Source organism: Suricata suricatta, chromosome 5 (assembly GCF_006229205.1).
Source record: "Suricata suricatta isolate VVHF042 chromosome 5, meerkat_22Aug2017_6uvM2_HiC, whole genome shotgun sequence".
NCBI classification, from domain to species: Eukaryota; Metazoa; Chordata; class Mammalia; order Carnivora; family Herpestidae; genus Suricata; species Suricata suricatta.
In genome coordinates this window covers 41,616,031-41,641,509 of record NC_043704.1, presented here as the reverse complement: position 1 = coordinate 41,641,509, position 25,479 = coordinate 41,616,031, and the positions used below count along the sequence as shown (strand labels likewise).

Below are 25,479 nucleotides of genomic sequence, written 5' to 3'. Positions count from 1 at the left end.
GGCAATAAAACAATCCAGTTCTACTCAAGTTATTAAGTGAAGTTTAAAAACATGCTTTTCCTTGCAGTGCCTGGGTGGCTCAATCAATTAAGCGCCTGACTCTCTTTCAAGTTAGGTCATGATCCTTTTTTTTTTTTTTTTTTTTTTTTTGAGAGACAGAGAGAGACAGAGTGTGAACAAGGGAGGGGCAGGGAGAAAAAGAGACACAGAATCTGAAGTAGGCTCCAGGCTCTGAGCTAGCAGTCAGCAAAGAGCTCGATGTGAGGCTCAAACCCACGAACCGTGTTCATGACCTGAGCCAAAGTCAGATGCTCAACTGACTGAGCTACCCAGGTGCTGCAGTCAGGTCATGATCTTACAGGTGAGACTGAGCCCCACGTTGAGCTCTGCATTGACAACATGGAGCCAGCTTGGAATTCTCTCTCCCTCTCTCTCTCTGCTCCTGCCCCACTCTCTCTTTCTCTCACAAAATAAATAAACTTAAAAGAAATTCTTTCCCTATATAAAAATCTCAAATTTAGTTAGAAATTGAGATCTCTTATCAGTTCTTCTAGGTTTTGAAACCTCCAGCCATTCTGGCCATTAACAAGTAAGGGACACTTATAAAACAGATATTCATGCTTTGAAAGATGGTCTAAGGATATTAAATGCTGATGATACATTAGCCTTTTGAAAAGTTTTGCCTCACTTAAACAGAGTTGATGCTATTTGAATAAGAAATTTTAAGCTGAGCAAAAAATTTCAAGATTTTACTACACATACAATTGTAAATAGATTTATCCATTGTACAGCCTCTCATTATTTAGAGTGAACGCAACATAGAAATAATACTAACCACAAAACTAAATATATAAAATTATTCTTTATTTTATCAGTTCAGAGAAGAGTGATTTCAGCAAATATTATCTGCTGACAGTAACTTTTTAACAAGCAAAACAAATTCCAAGGTATGTTTCCAAAACTTTTGAATAAGAGCTTATAGGACTTTACATTGTTATTAAGTTCAGGGTCTATATGTGAATTACAGAGGTATTTTTGTTTGGAGAAGTACGAATTCAAAAGATTAAGAGAAAAGTTGAAAATATTGTCATTTCTAGTGTCATTCTTCATCAAATTGTAAGGGTCAATCTTCAAAGCAAATGGCTATATTTCATATTATTTATGAGCTCTCTGATTAAGAATGTTAAACATTCTTTTGTTTTCTGGGATTTTTTCTCCCATTCAAATTTCTAGTATATTTAGAATATGTAAGGAAAATAGGTATTTAAAAGACAGTGTAAGACCATGAGTTGCTCTTATCATATGTGTTTGCTACTGTTAAAGAGAGAGAGAGAGGGAGAAAGAAAGAAAGAAAGAAAGGAAGGAAGAAAGAAAGAAAGCAAGCAAGCTCATCCTATTTTTGTATACTTCAAATAAACTCACCACAAACTATAATTTTAAATCTGATTTTCTTTTTTTTTTTTGAAAATTTTATGTTACTTTATTTAAATCTGTTGATCAACATTCACGACTTTCTAAGAATTAGAATTTTTGAGAAGTTAGTAGTCTTTTAGCTATGAAAAATCATCACATTAACTGAAGGAAAACAAATCAAATTATACCTTTGAAAAATAACTTTCCAAAAGAACCATATTTAGCAAGAGCAATTGAACTGTTATCAAATCTGATTTTCCTAATACTGAGTTTATCTTTCCCCATAAACTTCCCTATTAATTGACTAAAATTGCCTACATGAAATGAATTCGGTACTTTAGAATACTTATAGATCTATGCATCTCCCTAAGTTTCTCCTATTTATTTAAAATAATATCTTAAAGTTTACATTTTTGCAAGAAACTGACAATTGATTCCAACTTCCTTTGTGAGTACAGCTCTCTAACAAACACGGTCATGCACTTTAAGCTATAATTCTTATCTACATAGAGGCCAAGAGAATAGAGTGGTGCTCTAACAATTAAAGTCTGCCCTAAGCCAGGCATACTTTTGAGAACTTTTATTTTAAAAGAAAGTGTAACTTTGAGGTGGGGAGAAGGGCATGACATGGGTGTGAATTTTATGTACCTTTCAATTTTGTAAATCCTTTCTTTTCAAATAAAATTTCCAGAGTCTCTTAAATATAAATGCATTGTATCTGTCCCAGTCATGTACTTGAGGAATTTAATCCCTAAAGTGAGGTATAGTTAGTCAGTGGAAAAAGAAAAAAGAAATAAAACACTATAGCATATAATTTATAGTTATTAACAGGGAAAACTTTGCTTTTTTTTATAATGTAAACCTATGATCCTGCTGGGATCAGGAGTATCATTTGCAGAACTCTTTTACCCAGTGTTTCACCTCTCCACTTGTCAATGCATAAATCTTTTTCTATTGCCTGGGATAACTGAATGACATCTGGCAATGGGGAATGACTAAGTCGGAGACAGGGAGAAGTAAATAAATTTAAAGCAAACAAGTTAGAAGAACTAAATTCTATCAATGCCTTATGTAAACTATTTTGATGTTTTATACTATCGCTTTAAATGAATATATAAATATATATGTATGTATGTACACTGCAATATATATGTATATATATTATATATGCATGTATAATACATACACATATATGTTTTATATATGTATGTGTAAATATATGTATGTGTATATATACTGCAATATAAATATATATGAATGTATGTATATATACTGTAGACTACATTGTACCTGCTGTTGACATCTATTAAGGTTAAAAGCATTGTGAATTTGAACAACATTTGTAAAATATGAATAGACAAAAAGTTCCATGTTATCTAGTTATTAGGGACTATGACAAAAGTATCCATTTGTTTTTAATACTGAAGGAGCAATTGGCAAACATGATGTGGACTTTTTTTAACCAAATGTAGTTTGCATCTCTATTCCACTTGAGGATGTTTTTAACACAAATAACCAAAAATATAAAATGTTTTCTCTTGTCCTGGAATTTAGTCTAGCAAAATATATGTTTAAATACGGTCCAAACCAGTCCTGGAATTCAATGTTTCTAAAAGAATTCAATGAAACATTAATTATCATTGTTCTTGGCAAGCATATGTGGAAATTTGGAAATAGTGTACAGAATGAGAAATATATGGAATCACATTTACTCTGCAAATATTTCATATTTCTTTTTGAAAGAACCGTTCCTCTAGCTATGACATGTTTTTGCTCTATAAGTTATTATTCCTGAATGAAAGATCTATAGAAACTAAGACTCAAAGTATAATCTATGATTTTCTTTCCCTTAGGCTGCATATGCCATGATTATTTTTACACATATCCGTATGCTCCATTTCAAAAGAAAAAACAAAATGCCATCATTAACAATGAATATAGATAATATATTTAAATGGAGATATCCTAAGATACTTGGAATGATACACTGTCCCAATATACTTTTCTATTAAAAAGAATATATGGCTAAAATTTTAATCAATTTAAATTTTTTTCATCCACGTACAACAATATGATGGAATAAAGCAAGACATAACTCTAATAATTTACTCTATATAAGACAAATTGACAAAAAGTTAAATTGTTATTAAAGTAAAAATGGTACATGAGTATTATTGTGAATTATATTTGATTGTTTAATATATTTATCTTTATAATTATAAGAGAGTTGAAAGAGCATGGGCTCAGTAATCAGATTGATTTGTGTTTAAATCAAAGTTGTACCCTTTGCTGATTATATTGCCTTGGAAAAATTATTTAATGTCTCTGAATTATGGTTCTAACTCTATTAATTAGATTTATATCACCTACCTTCAGGGCTGAGATATTATGAAAAACATATCTAACACATAATCTGCCTTCATAAATTTCAGTCACCTTTCTCATATATTACTTTTAATGTTTATATATGATAAATTAATTTGGCCTAGAATTGTTACTGTGATTGAAACATTTATCACTTTCCATAGGTTATTATATTAGTTTCTCTCTTTGAAGAAATAACCGTAATCTATTGTAAAGTAAAAAAAAAATACTAAAAAGAAGTGTATTACCACAGGTTCTGTTTCAAGAAGGTTTGTATGTTTTTATCTTTTCTTGTTTTTCCTGTTTGTAAAAAAGAAAAACAAACAAACAAAAAAACCCAAGAGTTTGACGAGGGTATGCAAGAGAAGTTCAGTATGTCCTAGTAGTTTGACAGTCAAGTTTATTTCTAAAACTAAGAAAGTTGATTGATTTCATCCCAAACTAAAGTTTTGGATACTGAACTTATAAAGACCTTCAAGAGCAAAATCATTATATATGATTCTTTATGTCTAATTGCTTAAAGCTAAGGCGGACCTTTCTGTTTCATTGTCCCAAACAACTAATTCTACATCCAATATTTCTAATAATTCCATGAAAATTGTTACTAATATTTGCTAACTGCAGTCTCATGAGATGCCTGTAGACTTACTTCAAGGAACATGCGTCATCCTTGTTGCCAAATTTGCAGTCTCATAGAAAGATGTCACTAAGCATTCGTTGGGAGAAAGTTTACCATTATATTCAGTTGAGGTTTTGCATAGAAATGGTATTGAGACAAACACTCTTTTTTATATCCAGACGCCATCCCAAGAAAGAGAATAACAGAAAAAAAGCCTGAGTAACAGGCAATGATGAGATGGGTTTTGTGCCTTTGAAGCAAATTCTGATGTAGTTAGTATAGACAGCTTGTTGAACTCACAGGAACCTCCAGCTTCGTTTAAGAATTAGGTCAGTACTGGGGCACCTGGGTGGCTCAGTCAGTTAAGTATCTGACTCTTGATTTTAGCTCACTGTTCATGAGATCATATCCTGTGTTGGGCTCTGGACTGACAGCAGGGTACCAGTTTCAGATTTTCTCTCTCTCCCTCCCTCTCTGCTGCTCCCCTGCTTGCTTGCTTGCTCTCTCTCTCTCTGTCTCTGTTTCTCAAAATAAATAAACTTTAAATAAAAGTATTAGGTAGCAGCAATAAGAAGAGAAGGTAACTGAGACTAGAGTTTTGAAAGCCCGCTTGAGGAATTTGGTATCCAGTGGAAGACTCTGACGACTTAAGGAAGTAATATGACTACAACAACAAATTAGGGAAATTAATTTTGCAGTTCTTCATACAGTAATGGTGGGTAGACATGAGAAACAAAAATAAAACAAAACAAACAAAACAACCAATACCAATACCAAACCCAAACAAAAAAACCAGAACAACAATTAGTAATACCTTGGTAATACATGTGAGAATTGCTGAAGCCCTAAAACAGCGTGGACAATGTGCAGAATGACCAATAAATATAAAGGCAAGTATCAACGGAGCAAATGTGAGAGTGGTTAAAATGAAGTTGACTGTATTCGGAAATATAATACTAGGAACATGGAACTTCAATGAAAAGACATTAAACACCGGAAACTGTTGGTGATACCGGACAGCTAAGAATGGACTATAAAGAACAATGTTGGTTGCAAAACCAGCACTCATCCTCCTCTTCTTTCCTAAAACAACTTTAAATACCCATAATCCACCCCCTCACCCCTACCCCGGCAGAGGAAGGTGACTGTACCACATTTTCAGGAGAGGAGCAATGATTGTTTCAGGACAGTAAATGGTTAAGCAATGAGCATGTGACTTGATTCTAATGGGTAAGACATGATATAACCTCTGCTGAGAGAAGACTGGGAAGAAACAAATATCCCCTCTTTTAAGAGAAAACCTAGAAAGACAATCTCTCTTCTGGATATATTGACTGGAACTGCCACAACCAAATTACTACCAGGCCCCAATGGTGAATCTGCAAGAATTATGGCAGACCAAAGAAAGGACCTGCGTTCATTATGATATTTCTGATTTCTAGTAACAATACATCCTGAAATACATCCTGCCTTGGCACCTTGTACAATGAAAAGTTGAATATATTTTCCTGATTTTTTTTCTACTTTGTACTTTGTACCCAATGCAATTCCCACATCTAAAGATATTTTAAAGATGTTCCATGTCAAAGGGCCAAAGGCAAATAAAAATGGGAAAAATTAGTGGCAATGGAAGTTCATGTTTTAAATTGGGAAAAATAGTCATGTAGATCCATAATGTGGAGATGAGAATAGGACCAAGGGTGATAAGTCACAGAGCTGTAGAAAGGCAGACTTTCTAGAGTGAGTCTGGAGAACAATTGAGCACTTGCTTCTGAGAGATCGGGAAAGATGAGAACTGAGAAAGAAGGTCATTAATTTGGAGCCTAAAAGTTTCATGTTGTGTACTCCAAGAATATCACTTTCATACAGCACCACACATGAAAAACTGTAGGAAAGGATTTATGACAAAACAGTTCAGACTCTCTCTCTCTCTCTCTCTCTGAGAGAGTTTATATATAAGATATATATATATATATATATATATATATATAGTATTTGTTGACTTGGTATATATTTGGTAATCTACGTGTGTGTGTGTGTGTGTGTGTGTGTGTGTGTGTAACATTTCTTTCTGATGATTTCAAAGGTAATAAGGGGCAAAATAAATAAATCAATAATGTTAGCAGTGAATTTGGAAAAAGACCGGAGTGCTTCTTACCACAACTCATATTTAACTTTCTTAGATGCTATTCAAATTTCTGTCAAAGAAAAGTGATTGAAACTATGTCCACTGTGTCACAGAAAGTGCAGGGTGGCAACTGTCATGCCATATATTCACACATAAAATAATTGAGCTGCCATAGCCCATGGAAATGATGGCAACTTTATTGTGTCCCTTGCAAGCTCTTTGACACAACCTAGCAGGAGAGTGAAAGAATTAGGCCAGCAGGGGGCCAGACTATTCAATAGAGGATCATGGTATAGACAGCTACGTCTTATATCAGATTAAAGCAATGTGGGAGCCATCAAAATGTTATTCCATCTTCTAAAAAATTTGAAAAGAAAAGGTTCACTAGAAAATACAAACATTCAACTTCATACCGTTTTTTTCTAAAAATTAAAACATAACTAGTTCATAATAAAAGCTAAGATGTAAAAATTTATTTTATAGTTGCTGAGACGATTTCTTGAAGCTTTTGAGTATCTAAAACATATTTATTGGATTATAAAATAAAATGTAAACTTCAAAAGTTCCTAACTGGACTGGAAGTTTTTACTGGCCATGTTAAAATCTTCAGAATAGCATGGTCTAAAATACAGATGACATAATTGTAACAATCCACCTCACATGTGCACCTTCACTGTCTTAGAGGGTTTCCCTTTAAAGAGTCAGTATTTCTATGGTTTAAATTGAGCATACCAGTCACCCAACAGGAGAGAAAAGTAGAGAGGGGCTGGGATTCTAGCCTACGCTTTCAGTAAAAGGCCTTTTCCAGTATCCAACTGTGGGTCTAATTGATTCTCCTGAGATTCCCCATTCTAGTATTTCTAAATGATCTTGCATATTGCAGGGTTTTAGGTAACCTTCTTGTGCTCTTACTTTTACATCATAGGCAAGGAATTAGAAAAGCTGCCCTTGGACAATTTGACCCACTTCCCCGAAGACTTTTTAACCTGAAGCAAAATCCATTTAACCAGCCAAAGCTAGCACTCTGATAACAGAAGCTGCCAGCTGGACGGCCAGTTCCATGATGTACGCAGGCATCCACATCGACTCCAGACGATCATGAGACATCAGGTTTAATTCACACTTTAGCCAAGGTGTTATACATTAGTCTTGTCCATTGCAGTAGGATTTTTCACAATGGTGAGAATCAGCTAGGTTTTTATATGTGTTTCATCTCACCAGAACAATCAACATAGAGAACCTTATAATTTTTCTTTCCCATTTCATTTCACTATTTTTCAAGATAAAAATAACCTTTTGACAATGTATAAATATTATTCTTTCATATTTATAACACCAACCACTTTATTTGCAAGATACAAAAAGCCATTTTATAAGTTTTTATTATATAATAGATATGAAAATAGCACAATGCTATTTTTAAGATTGTTAACTATGAAATTCTTTAAAATATAAACAAAACACTGATATACATATAATGCTTTTCAACTGTCTTTCTTTGGAATACTGTTAGTTAATTATATGCCTAGATACTCTAGAATGCATTAATATAACAGCTTTAAATTTATGTCCTAAGATTAGGACATAAAGGATGCATGATTTTTTTTAATGTAACTTCAAGTGTAAAATTAAAAAAAGAAAGACCAAATGTGTACTTAATTATTATTAGATTTGGCATGATCTATGCTATTTATCTTTAAAAAACAATGGAATTAAGGTGAATTAAAACCATTATGGACACGGCTTTTCTGGTTTGGTTATTTTTTTTAATGTTTCTTCAAATATCCAACCATGTTTACCCTTTCTGCAATTCTCGTTAATAATTCAGACTGACCTGAATGACAGCAAGTGATGGGAGCATAACAGCTCATCTGGAGGGTTAACTGCAATTGAACTTTGCCCAAAACAATCTGCTCAACTGCATTTTCAGAAGAACAAGTGTCACTTCATTTCCAAAAGCAAATGCTTAGCACAATAGCAAGAGTTTGGAAAAATTCAAAAGCCAAAACCTCCAACAGGATCATTTGACTGTGTACTATGCCGTTGATGAAATTTTCTTGTGATATGATAACCACTAATGAGGATGCATATCAACATCACTATTATGGGTATTGACACCATGGTGAATAAAATCATGTGTTAATATAAGAAATATACAAGATGAAAGAAATACTTGGATATATGTCTTTATATTTTCTATTTTGCTGGTTTTCTCATAATAGTATTTGTGGAAACACTATAATACAAACTTTACAATCACTAAATTATTACCTTTGTAAAGAGAAAGAATGAAAAAACCATATAAATATATTTGTTAATATGTTTGTTTCAAGAAATAAGGGATGTTATAAAATATTTTCAAAGTTCTCATCTTCCTTTTACTAGAAAAAATAATTCAAATATGTTGAATATATAAACATAGATGACTCATGTTACAAATTAACCCATACCATTTTTAAAATGACTCTATTTAACTTTAAAATATTAGAATATATTCCAGTTTGATTAAAGTTTTAACACATAAGCAAAGTAACCACAGAATATATCAAAGTTACATCCTTTCAGATTTCCCTAAAATGGACTTTCCCAGAAACCTTGTTCAATTGACTTAAAAATCATTTTAGGGGCGCCTGGGTGGCTCAGTGGGTTGAGCCTCCAACTCCAGCTCAGGTCAGATCTCACGTTCGTGGGTTCGAGCCCCGTGTCAGGCTCTGTGCTGACAGCCAGCTCAGAGCCTGGAGCCTGCTTCCTGTTCTGTGTCTCCTTCTCTCTCTGCCCCTCCCCCTCTCATGCTCTGTCTCTCTCTGTATCAAAAATAAATAAAACATTAAAAAAAAATCATTTTCATTTTGGTTAAAATCTCTCATTATGGGCAAACTTTTCCCATTTTTTTTCACAATTATTGTGTGTCAGTAATGCAACATTTATGAAACATATATTTGCAATTTTGTATTGCAAAAATATAAAAGGAGATGTGATGGGAAATTTTTATGTTTTTAAATGTAATTCCTAAGACCCAAATCCCAGCACTGTTTGTGAATTGTAAGTACAAACACTGTTAGAGGTAGTATGAAAGAAAATATTAAAGAGAGAGGCTTTATATTCTCACACTTTACTAAGTAAAATGGATAGAAGACCTTTCAAACACAAGTAATGAGATAAATGAACCTAGGGATTGAGGTTACATTACCTTGTATCTGTCCAATGACTTGGAGAAACTCATCCAATCCAAGGGTTTTAAAATATTTTACATTATAAAAAATGAATTATAAAGGAAATACTAAAATATTTTACTGCAGTGACAATTAAAGTGGTTCTCACATTGAACCTTATAGTAATTCTTGTTATTTTATTTAAAAACATTAATATCAATGTGTGATCCTAACAAAGTTATTATTTTTTTTTAACCAGGAATACTCTATGGATTTTAGCCTGTGGCGGGAATGGCTGTCTCAGTAGAATTATAGTTCTTGACTTGAAACTGCTTTAAAAATCATCAGCTCATATTGCAGCATTTGTAGCAATTAGATAAACACATTCCTCTTTAGACTCTAAGTAAGATTCCCAACTCTGCCAACTGTGCATTTCCTTTCATATCCTCATTGATTAGAAAGCACCTTAAAAGAATCAACCTAGGTTTGAAATCATCATTTTATTGCTTTATCTAAAGGACAATTTAATCTTGTTTTCTGATAGTGAAGTATAATTTTATTTGCCATTCCATCAATATGATCCTGAGACTTGAGATTTATAATTCTGTCTGATGGCCCCATTAGTTTATCTTGGGGGTGAGGGGAACCTACTCAATAATTATGGGACATATTTAGTTTTTGTTCTTGAGATATATTTTCTCTTATACTTTAAAAAGAAAACCTCAAAATTTCCTTAATTATATTCTAAGAAATAATGAACTGTTTCAATGAGAAATAAAGAATATGTATTACATTCTTTTAAAACAATGTAGAGGGAGTTAAAAAGTGACTGACTGATAAGCCACCTGAGTTTCTTCATTTTTTTTTTTTTTTAAGTTTAGTTACTCATTTTGATGGTGGAGTGGGTGGGGAGCAGAAAGAGGGAGAGAGAGAATTCCAAGTAGGCTCTAGGCTGTTAGTTACAGAACCTGATACAGGACTCTATCTCAGGAAATGTGAGATCATGACCTGAACTGAGATCAAAAGCCAGATGCTTAACCAACTGAGCCACCTGGGTACTCTATTTCTTCATTTTCAAAATGAAAAGAATGATCATACTTGGCAAAGAGGGTTGTTAGGAGGATTAAGTGCATTAATATATATAAAAGTGGTAGAATAATCCCTGGCTCAAACTAAGAATTCAATAAATACTAGATAGTAGTAGTGGTAGTGGTATTAATTAGACGGTAGTAATAGTTGTAGTAGAGGTATCCTAATTATTGGTGGATGTAATAAAAATGGCTGTGACAGTATTGCTAAACTCCATGAAAATCACCACCACTATAGTATAGTTTAGCTGAATGCATTGGGTTAGTGGCAAATGCAATCAATTTTCAATTAGCTAATGTTTAACTACAGGAGGTCAATAGTAACTGGCTGATTCACTGATTAGTATGTGGTATGAAAATTCCCACCAGAAACATGGAGGTAATTGGGTTTGAATAAAATAGTTAATCGTCTTTTTCTAATTTTCCCTGAGGAAAATCAAGAAGACATCAAGTAAGACAAACATTAAAAATCACATTATTATCCGGGGACTATTTATGCTTGCTTTTGTTTTTTAATGTTGAGACTAGATACTGGACCGATTCAAATTAATAAAATAGTGATCCCGTAACCAGGAAACTATGAGGTTCATAATACATGCTTCAAAAAAATAAAGATTTTTTAAAGGAAAAAACGTTTTTTCTAAGAGAAATAAAATTTTTGTTTGATTTTGCTTGTTATCCGCATGTTTAGTTTCCAAGATACACTGTGCTGCTTTAGTCATTTTTTTATTCAGTACTTCAATTTTAAAGTTCTACTCTCAAAACTTGTTCCACCACGATTATTGAAACTAATGGCCACAAATCAGCTTGTTAATCTTTATAACTTAAATTAGTGCTCCTTTGTGTTGGTTTTATTGGCAACCAATTGCCATTAATTAATATTGCTTTACTACTATTTTTCTACCACTTATCAGATACATAATTATATAATTACCACTTATTATGCTATTTATCAGACATATAATTAAATAGATGAAATGTGAATATTTTATTTATTTTCTTACTCTATTCTGAATTTAAACAAAAATGTCTCACAAATGAGCATATTCTATTCTTATAATTAGGAAAAACAATTCATAATACATTTGTTTTATAGTAGAAATAAAAACATTCTAGCTAGGTACATGACAAATCAGAGAGTCACATGAAAAAGAGAACATTTTATTAATGTGTTGTAAAATGCTTCTTATTCAATAGTGCATTTCACCCTTTAAAAGCATACAAATATTTTACATTTCCAACATGCATGAATAGTTGTATGATAGTAGATGTACTTCAAAATACCAGTAGTTATGTTTTTTCCTAGAAATCTTAATTGCATTAATTATGCATTCTTCCAATAAAAAAGTCAATGAGGCAAGGATTGTAGTTACTGGAAGCCTTACAGAAATCTGCTCAGGAAGTTGTTTTCCACAAAAAAAAAAAAAAAAAAAAAAAAAAAAAAACCACCCAGAAAATCACGGCCTGAGATCATCTCACTGCTTCTACACAGAGATTCTCTAGTAATGCCATTCAAATATATATTATTTCAACCATCTGACCTGCTTTCATCCTAGAAGTAGAATCTCGGACAAGCAGCCCCTGCGCTGGCCCCGCCGGGGTTAGATGCCAAACTCTTGACCCTTCCTCCTGAATGTGCTCAGTTGTCAGTTATGCCTATCGCAGCTGTTGGATATTCCGGAGGATCAGATGGCCAGAATAGGTCTGGAAGAGACCTATTAGCATCTCAATACAGTCGCTCCAGTCCCCTTTATTACCAATTCACTCAAATTAATTAATTTTTAATTTTGCACTACCTCAACTATTATAAATCAAGTCAGCCCGCGAGACAGAAAAGCACATTGAAACATGAAACTGTCTGTGGTGTAAGTCACAGAGGCTCAACCTATGCAATCTGTCACTTTGAAGATCAGAAAAAAAGGAAAATTACCCTGTGCAGAGATTATTGAAAAATATTTTTTGATGAATTATGCTCCTTTCAAAAGGTCACAAAAGAGAGAAGTGTGATAAATGTCTGTGATGTGTTTAGATCCTAGAACGCAAGTGATGGATTCAGAAAGACTAGGTGACTTTAAAAATGCTCCTGTGAAATCCCATTTCTTTTATTTGAACCTAACATTTTATTATCGGATTAAAATGTATACTGTACAAATGATGACTTTGAGTTTTAAAACTGACAGCACCTGTAAGTATAATACTCCTAAAATGCAAGAAATATTATTATTATTATTTACTTTGTTGGCTTGGATTTAGTTTTCTTAAAGCAGCATCCTCTAAAATAGTGAATGGTTTGGACTGGATAATCATCTGAATTATAAACTGATACTCTGAAATGCAGAAAGCAATGAAATCATTGGCAAAATATCCCTCTGTGCTCCTTTATCTTCATTTTACTTGAACTGGTCTCAGGAATAAAACTCCTAGTAAGAAAGCATTTACTTTGAACAGTACAATCCTCTTTGAGTGAGGACTGATTGCTTTTGATAGTCCATAGTGCAATGTACACAGTTATAGATATATCATATGGAGCTTTCTTTTTGACTTTGAGCTACAAAGTAGAAGGACCAAAGATTAAAGGTGTTCAATCATTCCACCAAACTGTGTAACTTCTTACATCATATTCCTGAGCAAGGAAATGTGGCCAAGTTTAAAATGTATTTATACCATGCTGGGTAGGATTTTTTTAACCTAATATAAACCTAGCTGTTTGAGACAGAATACAATTGGTTTCTGTTTCTGAGAATAATAAAGGGTAGATTCATAGCTACCAAATAACTCCGAGAAAGTTTTCTTTCCCTCTCAAATATAATCAGATCCATGGTGTGGCTTTTTACAAACATTTATGAAGTCATTTAATTTTAAATATTTGCAACTATTTTACAAGTACTTGGCATTTAAAGTTGTGGAAATGAAGTAAGTAATTTGCTGAGGTTAACAATGCAGTAAAAGAAGAAAGATCGACTCATATTTCAGACCACCATTTCACAAAATTTCCTGGGCAACACTGCTTCTCCAAACCTATATTGGTTATAGATAAAGTGCCATAAATGACAACTATCCACATTTAAACAAACAGTAAAATGAAATACTTCCCCAAACTGAGGCTTGTTAAATTATTTATTTTCTTATGTTAGAATTGTGGTCAAAGAATGGTTCATGATTCTGGGACTGGCTTAATTATGGTTCTGACTGAAAGCAGAAGATATAAAATATATTGATATCCTTAAAAATGCAATTATCAATTCAAAATTGGGTTCACAGTCCTCAACAAGATTTCATACTACTAGCATAATGAAAAATTTTCTTGTTTCCCAATTCTCTATTGTTTTTATTGAGATTGTAACGCAAATTCTGTGTTGGCTCTTTGGCAGAGAATGTTGGACCAACTGCCAAATTAAATAGAAACTGCCCCCACATTTCCACCAGGCTACCCCATGTTGTGTAATTATCTCCCTTTAAAAATATAATTTTCTTCTTAGTTCTTAAGAAAATACGGAACACACTAACGAAGAGCAAATAGCAGTTATTTAAAGAATATACAGAATATTAGAACTGTTGTTCCCTCAGGTGTTTCTGAAAGGCCCATACTGACTGTGTGATGTTTGTATGCTGAGAGATAAGGTGTTCCTTTCTCCTAATGAGGGGTTTCAAGTCCAAATATTAACTCATCTTTATTCTAACATAAAATTACAAACTACAAAATTCGTCACGATTTACTACAACATGTTAAAGTTATTCTTGTGTGTAAACACTAACCATCCTTCACCAAATAACTTTCCATACACATTCACTGTAAGCATAGGTGGAAAAGTTTAGGAAAAATATGTCAACAAAAAATAAGGTTTTGTGAAAATTATGGATATCGTCTTATTTTGATTATAATTGATTTCATAGAACTAACTAATAAACTTTGATTTATGAAAACCTTTTTAGCTGGCTCATATAGGGCCATTATTTATGTATTTTTTCCCTTATTGTTAATTTATTTGTCCATACATTCATTCATTTATTCATTCCTGTTTCCCTTTACTTTGTGCAATCAATACTGTGAGTTGAATTTTCATGCTGACCTTGATTCCAAATGTATATCTTAATTCCATAAATATCTGAGACATTTGAAAAAATAAAGTTCTCTTTAACTTTCCAAAAATAGCATCATGCTAGATACAACTTCAAGGACACACCTGTCACTTAAGATAATATTGCTAAGATTCATACACAGTTTTATATCATTATTTTTCCTTAATTTGAATTGATGTATAATATGCCACTGTTCACATGTACTGCAGTTCATTCATCTACTTTCTTTTTAGTGAGATTTAGATTATTTCCAAGCCTGATACAGTTTGAACAGTGCTTCATGAAAATATATCTTGCTGAACATACACAAGAGTTTTTTTCTTGAGAAACATCTAGGAAAATGACTGATTATTTCTTGTGATAAAACTTAACTATTTTCGAGTGATTAAAACATTTGAAGTCCCATTAAATTTAGACTAGAATCAGTGAAACCACATCCTCTCTAACACTATATACACTATATATTTTTTTCAACTAAATAGTTAAAAAATGGTTATTCACTGGTTTCTTGATTTGTGCTTTTCTCATCATTAACGATATCAAAGATTTCTTTCAATGTTTACTGAATATACATGTGTACTTTTGGGGGAAATTTCAATTTATGACTTTCACTCATTTTTATTGCTTATTTATTATTGATAGAAATTAAAGAAATTTGGGGCACCTGGGTGGCTCAGTTGGTTAAGCGTCTGACTACAGCTCAGGTCATGATCTCAAGGTTCCTGGGTTGGAACCCCACATCAGACTCTGTGCTGACAGCTAGCTCAGAGCCTGGAGTCTGCTTCAGATTCTGTATCTCCCTCTCTCTCTGACCCTCCCCTACTCTCACTGTCTTTGTCTCTCAAATATAAATAAAAACATTAAAAATTTTAAAAAAGAAATTCAAGAAATTTATTATTGATAGATTCATAGAAATTATTTACTTATTATTAATATATAATATATATGACTTTCACTCATTTTTATTGCTTATTTATTATTGATAGAAAATCAAGAAATTATTGATAGAAATTCATATAAATTCTTTACTTATTATTAATATATATTTTTTTCAGCTGTTTGTGTTGAGAATAAATCCTCTCAGTTTGAAACTTGTTTTACGCTTTTAAAATGTACTTTTAAAAACTGAATTTCTTAATTTTAATATAAATGAAAATTTAGTTTTAAGAATTTAGGAAGATTTCAAAAAGAAAAATTGATAAACTATAGAAACATATTCAAGAAGTTTCAATAAATGTACAGATATACCATGTTCATGAAAAAATAATATATTGAAAATATACCAATTTTTCTTAGATTGGTAATTTTAAAAATTCCAATTAAAAAATAAAAATTTTCATAGCTTTTAATACATTAAATGTGTATAAAAGAATAGAGGGCAAGAATTGTCAATAATATGAAGAGCAAGAATGAGAGATTGTCTTTTCAGATATCAGGACTTAAAGTAAAATGATAATAAATAAACAAAATATTGACACGGGGTAAATATATTTATGTAAAATATATTGGATTTGAGGTTATATCTCCATTTTGCCACTAAAAGTCATTTTGTTTTGTTCTTTTGAGTGTCAAAATTTTGTTCAAGAAAAGAGTGTACTTTTCATGAATATTTTTCCATTCTACAAAGATATCAATGAGTGCCAGAAAAACATTTATCTTGAAAACAACTCAGCCAAGGCCCACAGGAACACTATAGCTTGCTGAAAAGGCTTGTCATCTTCTAACTCAAGTATACCACCAAAATTCATCCTTAAGAAGTAACTAAGTAACTTTCTCCTACCACGAAAAAAAATGGCAAGCTTTATTGGTCCATATGTGTCAAATCATAACCAACCAAAATTGTCTTATTTTGTTACAGAAATGACAGAAAATAAACAATTAAATATAAATGATATTCAGTCACACAGACTGAATTGTGGTATATTACTGTGTAGTATAAATAATTACTTTTTTCTACATGTTTTTTGTAGAGCTTTAAAGATTTCATTGGTTAAAATACATAAAAATAGCTGTCACATGGAAAATTGATGACACCAAAATTTAATGTGAGCTCTGGTATAAATCAAATTCTCTTTTCTATGGATATTAAGATTTTATAAAATTACCTCATTAATGTTACTTTTATGCTATTTTTATTCCTGTTTATATGGCATCATTACTCTATAAAATTATATTTAAATTGATCTTTCACTTCATATCAATTTTAAGTTACAATTTTTCATGGCATGATTTATTGAATTCTTACCCCATATTCTTTGCCTTCTATTTATCTAAGAAGCGAAATTCTTAAAACTACAACTATGAAGCAAACCACTTAGATTTGTGCCATCTTCTCAGAAGCTTCCTTCCACTGCTCTATCTTCCAGCTAAGCCCCACTTCACCTCCAAGCCCCTGTATGTCATACTTTTTCTGCCTGTTCAAAAGACAAGAGAATAGAAAAGACTCTGTCTCTTTAATCATGGCGACAGTAACTTATGTAATTCATAAGCATTAACTGCATAAGCTGGGAACAAAGTAGATACGACTACCTTAAAAGAAAATGAAGTGAAATATAAGTTCCTATAAGTGACCATGTTTAAAAATGGTAAATCACCATTATAAAGAACTACAAAAATGTCAACATACCCCAGAGTTTCTCCATAAAAAAATATGTATAATAACAAAAATGATTTCACTAATAAAGTTTTAAAGATTAACGGGACATTGAAATCCTGGCACAAATCACCAACTATTTTTCCATGCTTGTCTATTTTAACTCATAAATCATGTGGCAAGCAGAGGGCCAAGCTAGGCTCCATGACCAGCTAACCCCACGGCCTCTTAGTCTATAGGCACCTCCTGAAGGATTGGGAAACATCCTATCAAGGTTCTCTCTACCAGGGCATTTCTTTGGATCAGAGAATAGGTAATCTCACATTCTAGACATGATTTTAAATAAACATGAATTTCAAATATAGTCCAGTTCTCATGACTTTATTTTGTTTTATGGCATATTCATGTGTTTACATATGACTTCAGACTGAGTGGAAGGTACCTCTTTCAATGCCTCAGAGACACGTGCATCCTTTTTAAATATCAGTGACAAAACAAACTTAAGAATCTAAAAATAAATGAATTACTATTCGTATTATTCCTACCTGAAGCAATCTCAGGCAATCTTAACATCTTTGCAGGATGGAAAATGTAATTGAAAGTCTGAGAGAGAAAAATTCTCTTTAGTTAACTTTTTGCCTTTTCCAGCTGACAAACTCTAAAATGCATTCATTTATCTTAGTTATGCCTTCCATTGTTTCCCTCAGACAGAGGTAGTACTACACTCTAATCTCTGGTTAGAAACAGCACAAGACCTGTAGCCAACTCTAATTGAGGAACCAACCGGTATAATTTTCACTCTCCCCTTGCAGTCTTCAAACCAAGTGCAATTCAGCACATGAGAAAAAATAACAGCCGGTACGAAGTTCTTAGGGTCTGGCCCAGCAGGGGAAGTTGAAGCAAAAAGTCATGTCAACAACAATAACAATGAAAACATTTTTAAAAGCTTTGATCTTATGAATAGCCTCAGTACCAAAGGCAAGGCCTGCTGTTCATGCCTTAACAACAGGGCGAAAAGAGCAGACAACCTCATTTACACTTGCTAGTTCAATGCCAGAGGCAGCAAAGTGGGGAAGACAATGGAGGTCTTTGGGGAAGCATTGCAGTCAAGTGGACAGCTTTGCTATTGCATCTATTACACTGAAAACATCTACCAATAAAGGAGAACTTCCACTTTCATATTTTAATATTTTCTGTTTTCTAAGTAGTTCATCTTCCTATTTGATAAAGTGAACAATGCATGATGAATATCCAGAACATATTTTTTTTTCCTGTTTAGATCTTAATCTTTTTAAGTGTCTCTATACTTCTATAGGGTAAATATTTAGATATAAAATATCTGTGGTCTCTTATATTAGGGTAAATACTATATTTTACTGAATTTGAAACTTGGGGCGCCTGGGTGGCTCAGTCGGTTAAAAGTCAGGCTTTGGCTCAGGTCACGGTCTCACGGTTCATGGCTTCGAGCCCTGCATCAGGCTCTGTGCTGACCCTGACCGCTAGCTAGAGCCTGGTGCCTGCTTCAGATTCTGTGTCTCCCTCTCTCTCTGACCCCTCCCCTGTTCGCACTGTCTCTCTCTCTCAAAAATAAATAAAAAACATTTTAAAAAGTTAAAAAAAGTAAACTTGAAACTTGACCATCTTTAAATATAAAATAGGGATTCATTTGCCTACACCCTAAAAATTGACAGTTTCCTTATACATACAGACTTCAGGTACAGCTATGATAAAGAACTGACAGCTATGATTCAGTAACATTGAAAGTTCATTCTGTCTACTATTTGTCTACATTTAATACTAAAAATGACCTGAATGAATAATAGGCAAACAGCTAAGTATCTTCTAGACTGGAGTATAGGAGTAAAAAAAATCTCATTCATTTTGAGTCTGTGTTTAGAATTAATCACAGATCACTTTCCTTTCTTCTTGGCTACTTGAATATTCTCAAGTTTGAAGAGACCATTTTGTGTAACACACTCTAATATTGTCTTTCATTCTGTAATCTGGCATAAAATTGGGAAATGACTTCTGTGACTAAGTTACATTATTAAAAATGTTATCTCTCCTCACGAATACTTAAAATTTCCCCTTCACGTAAAATTTAAACACATCTCCCAAAGAAGGTGTATTTGTATTTTGTAATTAAACTTGTCAACATCAAGCTTTCCATCTTGCCCTTTAGAATTATTTGAAGCCTCAGACACTTTCCCGCTTCCAGCATAAACCTGTGTGTCAAGCCTTTCACCAGTCTGGTCTGCTGCGCCCACGCTGGCCCGTCCGCCCAGACACACTTGTTAAACCAGGACGTGTCCCGTTCTGACCCCTGACTGTCCCAGCGGCAAGGACTCCTCAAATCTGTCAACATGGCCAGAAAGGGACCTTCCTCATGTGACCACCAAATCCATGCTTTCTGTTTAAAAATATGCACATTTGGCTTAAACTTCATTAAGGAAATAGTTTTATAAGTAGAAGTAGGTACTTGTCAGTCTGGTCTCTAAAGTCTTACTTACTACACTGGGTCCATGGACCAGCATTGTCCATATCATCTGAAACCTTGTTAGAAATACAGAATCTCTCCCCACACTAGAATTACAGACTCAGGGGCTGCATTTTAAACAAGATCTCCAGGTAGTCCGTATACAAATTAACATTTAAAAAGCCCTATTCTGTACTGCCAAAAATATAAACAAACAAACATCAGCAACTACTGCACAAGCAAGAAAACAACTATAGATAGAAATGAGGGAAGGAAAAGGAAGAAAAAAGTACATCTCAACCCAAATGCATTCCTTCTAAGTTATGTTTAACAGAAGATATAATGGTTTTACCTAAAATCTACATTGTGTTCATTTAGATACATATATACTTGAGAAGCATTCATAAAATATAGGAAGTATTTCAAAATATGAGGCTATGCTTCAAATATTAAAGTTAAGAGTTCATTCTGATGGGGTTGTTAGTACTTTGTACCAATAAATAATTTACTAATATCACATAATGAAAGAAGTGGCAAGTAAATATTTTGTCTGATAAAATGGCACTAAAATAGTTATTCTTTAGGGGACACCTGTGTCAATAAACTTACCTTATTCATCTGAAGCAGGTCATTAAGAAGCAGCTTCCTAAGATTGGTCTAAGGGAGCGCCCTGTCCAGATAAATCCTGGAAAGGCGTACCGGGGGGATTCCTGAGCTCAGATACAAAGGCAAATAAGACCTTGCCCTGACTGAAAGGGCACACAAAAAAAGTGTTTCCAAAAATAGTTTTAATACCACTTGTTTGGAGGATCACTAGAGCACAGAGGAGGGAACATTTGCCTAAGGAGTTCAGGGGTTAGGAAAAAAGTTAAAAAACAAAATGAAGAACCTGCTAGAAAAGCTTTGGAGGAGTTTCCAGGGCAGACAGATGGATTCTGATGTTGACCACAGTCAATCTAAAAGGTCTATCTAAAGAAAAAAAGTGAAACAAAGAAGTCTGTGGTCAGGCAGACTGCACCAAAGCCTCGGTGATTTGATACTCACCTCTTTTCACATGGGCATTATCTGCTTACCATTGGTATAAAGGTAAAATTCAATTGTACATGGGTTCCTACCCTCAAAGGGCCGGCCTTTTAGAAACAAATTAGCAATTCCAGGGGAGTCTGAAAGAACTTTGCATGAAGTATCATGAGGGGGGCAGGAATGGATGGGTGAATCTTTGCCAGACATTGGAGGACTCAGGGGAACCCAGAAGAAAGTGAGCTGAGAGGTAAAAGCAGATTTCTGAGGACAACCCTTCGTTTAAAAGAGAGAAAGAGAGAACTATTTGAGGGCAGGTCCTAATTCACAGCAGAAAGAAGTGGTCACTTACTGGTTAATGTTATCAAGAGATAATGTCCCAAAACCCCAGAACCAGAAAGTTCCAGTTGTGCAATAATTTTTACATTCAGAGAAAGTATATTTACCTTCAGGTAAATTGCCTTTAAAATCAGTGCAGGCATGCCAAATATGTGTTCCATATTTAAAACTTTAATCTCATGATATTTCCTTTTCTTCCTCAAGTTTACTTTTAATTCTCAGATGCCACATTCCAAAATATTTTTCCAACTAGCACCATGGTTTTCCTTTTGCAAAATTGTTTATTTATTTTTGAGAGAGACAGAATCAGAGTGGGAGTGGGGGAGAGGCCAAGAGAGAGGGAGACACAGAATCTGAAGCAGGCTCCAGGCTCTGAGCTGTCAGCACAGAGCCCGATGTGGGGCACAAACCCACAAACCATGATGAAATCATGACCTGAGCTGAAGTCAGCAACTTAACTGACTGAACCACCCAGGAGCCCATGTAGATTTTTTTTCTTAATTTTTTTTTCCTCCTTGAACCACAGAAAAAGAAAAAGATAAAAAGAAGAACTTTTAGGATTCTATGTTCCTTTTCTTAGGTAAATTCAATTGTTTTAAATATGGGGGGGGGGAATATGTGTACCAAATAAGATTTCTTTTAGTGTTTAATTCATTGCTTTCATTTAGAATCAACAAAATATGATAGAAAGGTTATTACAGAAGCATAGATAATCAGCCATGGAGAAAGCCAATGATGAGGGCACCATGCATGTGCTTTAAACAAAGTCCAGAGCCTGGAATATAAAGCCTCTGTAGGGACAAATTTAGGTTCAGTTGTGTGTATGTGGGGGTGGGTATATATGTGAGTGTGTGCATGTTAGGGCAGCGACCCCCACCAGTGGGATCTAGCCATACTGTAATACCTGAAGGAAGATAAAACCAGATGAAAAGATATTTGACTGACTTACCTAAAATAGTGTCTTGATCAAATAACCTCTTTTGAGATGATCAAAATCATCTAGCACAATGATTAAATTCTTCACTAGCTTCATTCTACTTTTCTCTTTAGTAATTCTACTAAAACATCTTCAACAGCTAACCCCACACATAAAACTTCAATAAAGTTAAAAATCTTTGACCTAAGCCATTCCCCCCACCCAACATAATTTGGCTCTGTATATACCAATAACATTCCAACAAAACTATAAAGTCAGGCAAACTGAAATGTTCTGTTGTTCAGGGATGGAATGATAATTCTAGGTGAAAACTTCTCCTATCTTGAAAACCTTAAGAGGCCATTTTCACTCAGGAAAGTTTTAACTTCAATGTTACATCCTTTGTGAAACCTTTCTCTTCTGCTGCTAATTGAATGAGTGACCTTGGTAATAGACTTAATTCCTCTGGATCTCCATCTCTTTATTACAAATGTAAAGTGGTTGGCCTAGATCTATGAATTTCTAACTTTAATTACTCACATGTCCCCTAAAATGATCTTTCAAAACCTATATACTGACTCATATGTTCTAAGTTGGCATTATAATGTTTCCTCATGAGTATAAATAATTGGGAATGATGTAATTTCCAGCATGTTGTAAATATGGACATTTAAAAATAAAGCTGTTATACCACTCTTTTAAATATACCCAACAGAATCTAAATACCATGGTGATTTTATACCCACTGTCATGAAAAAATAAACAAATGACAATTTATTAGGTCTTCCTTCATTTTGAATGGCAACAGACATCTGACAGCCACTTCATCTGAAATAGAATTTGATACACACCCATTTTCACATTCTCAACACCAAGTCTTGAATTCCCATTTAATGCTTACATCCAAAGAGCAATACATCTTAATAAGATTTCAGATTCAGCATGGGAGGAATACTTTTCTTTAGAAAAGAATTAAAAGAGCAATTGTGAAAAGGTAAGTGGGAAAGAGAACTAGCTTGAGAATTTGGGCTTAAACACACATTCTCACACAATTCAACATCAGTACGTATGAAAGTGAGTACGTGAAAATTAATTTCTTTAAAACCATAAATGTGGGGGTGCTTGGGTGGCTCAGTCAGTTGAGTCTCCGACTTCAGCCCAGCTCATGATCTCATGGCTTGTGAGCTGGAGCCCCACGTTGGGCTCTGTGCTGACAGCTCAGAGCCTGGAGCCTGTTTTGGATTCTGTTTCCCTCTCTCTCTCAGCCTGTCCCCCACTCACGCTCTCTCTTTCTCTTTCTCTCTCTCTCCTTCAAAAATAAATAAACATTTTAAAAAATCTTTAAAAAAACCCATAAATGCACATGTGCCTCTTGGCTGTTCTCTGTGAACACTCATGTTCCTCAGTTTGGATATTGCTATAAGTAGTTATATCCTTCCTGTGTGTATTTATAGATTACTCAGGTGTTGCATCCTACACAGTATTTTGCCTAATGTCTTGAATTTAGTAGTCAACCTTGTGCATATATATAATAAATTATTCAATATATATACAATTCCTAAAACCAAATTTAGGCTATATGATAGTATATCAAATCATACATACTCATAATCTGTATTCAAATGAACATGGCATTGTTATTATCGTTTTCAATATTTATTCCCAAACATGTTGAACTGTCTTATAAGAGCACTATAGTAAAATGAGCTCATGGAAAGGCTGCATTTATTAACACCAGGAAATTAATCTACTATAACTACGTTGGCAGGATTACCATTTGCACTTTCTACAACTTTTTTTCCAAAGAACACTATATCTCATCTTTTCATCTTCAATATTTTGATTTCTTCACAGATTTCTATGTACTAGTTAACCACACATGACCAATTACACTTACCCTGTCCATGAATATCCACCAATAGGTGAAACTGTCAGCGGAAACTTTTTTTTTAAGTGAATCTAGCAGGCATTTTATCTGGGGACCATGTGTCTAACAAAGCAGCCATTTCTAACTAAGGATACCAAAGTCGGTGTTACAGCAAATTTACTTTGTAATGTTATCACACATGCCAAACATAATATTGAACTACCAACAAAATGACTGTTAGGCACAATACACTATAATTAACCTTGTAAATTCACTGTATTTATAGCCTTAACATGTATGTACTTTGGTGAAAGGAACCACAGTGCTGAAAGCAAATGTGAAATTTGCTAAATAAATTTTTGGAAGCTTAAGTCATTTGACCATTCCAGTTTAAACAACTTAATCTAGGAGTTAGTCATTCTTGGATATGGGACATTACAAACAAACTGCCCAAAATAATAGTCATCATATTCTGGGGTATCCTTACTCTGAATTGTTACAATAAATTTCCCTGAAGAGTTAAATGAATAAAAGAATAATACTCAGCCTCCTGAAATCACAGGTAAAGCTATGAATCAATCATCCCTCTAGTATCTGAGAACACACAAACAGGACTTAAAAATTGTTCCTGGAAGGTTACAGGGCACTTGAGGAATTTTGCTCCAAGTTCCAGGATTTAAATTTATTTCATGACTTGTAAGATGTTTTCCTTAGCAAATTGAATACTGACTTAAATATTCAATCTTCAGTGATATGTAAGTTCTTTACTTCAATTTAATATTTATTCAAGAAACACACAGGAAATAAATTATGATTGATAAATGAGAAATCAGACCTGGAAGTGATCCCTTGGGCTTCTATCTTCAATACCTAAACAAGACTACCTCCAAAATCTGAGGTTAATTTCCAGAATTTCCAAGAAAGCAACTATTACTTATTTCTCAAAAGCAATTTGAAACAATTCCCTTAGAAAATGATTTAGCATTTAGTACCCACAATAAGGATCTCAATGTAAGACAGTCTGTCTATTTTTAAAAAATGGTAGAACTGAAAACACTTTGGAGTAATAGTAATTTAGAAGTACTACATATATAAATATACATATTACTTCTCACAGATATCAGTTGTATATTTAACTGAAGATTTACATATAAAATGCAATGAGTACTGAGTATCAGGTCTTCATGATTCTCTTTTTAAACATTTTTAGATAAATTTGTGTAATATGTGTGTAGTCCCCCTTTCACTCTTCTTCTCTGTGCCTTATCATTTGTCCTCTGCTTTCTTACTGATAAAAAAGAAAGAGACAACAGGCCCAAAATGGAGTCAGTCATGCTAAACCCCATGTCAGCACACCAGGACTTAATATCTAATCTAATTGAAATTTCAAATGTCTCCCAGGAATGTAATCTTAAACCAGTAAA

The 25,479-nt window shown here is 33.5% G+C and overlaps 1 protein-coding gene and 1 long non-coding RNA gene across 5 annotated transcripts in view; one reads left to right on the top strand and one right to left on the bottom strand.

Annotated features, from left to right (window-relative positions):
* Positions 1–25,479, bottom strand: part of EPHA3 (EPH receptor A3) — a 347,174-nt gene that overhangs the window by 205,890 nt on the left and 115,805 nt on the right. The window lies entirely within an intron of this gene.
* LOC115291641 lies at positions 870–8,651 on the top strand. Of its 3 annotated transcripts, none has more exons than XR_003908604.1 (3): positions 870–947; positions 7,450–7,589; positions 8,353–8,651. It is a non-coding gene; the product is annotated as an uncharacterized LOC115291641 (long non-coding RNA). The 3 variants fall into 3 exon arrangements; XR_003908603.1 differs by having other exon boundaries at positions 7,450–7,634; XR_003908602.1 differs by having other exon boundaries at positions 7,450–7,657.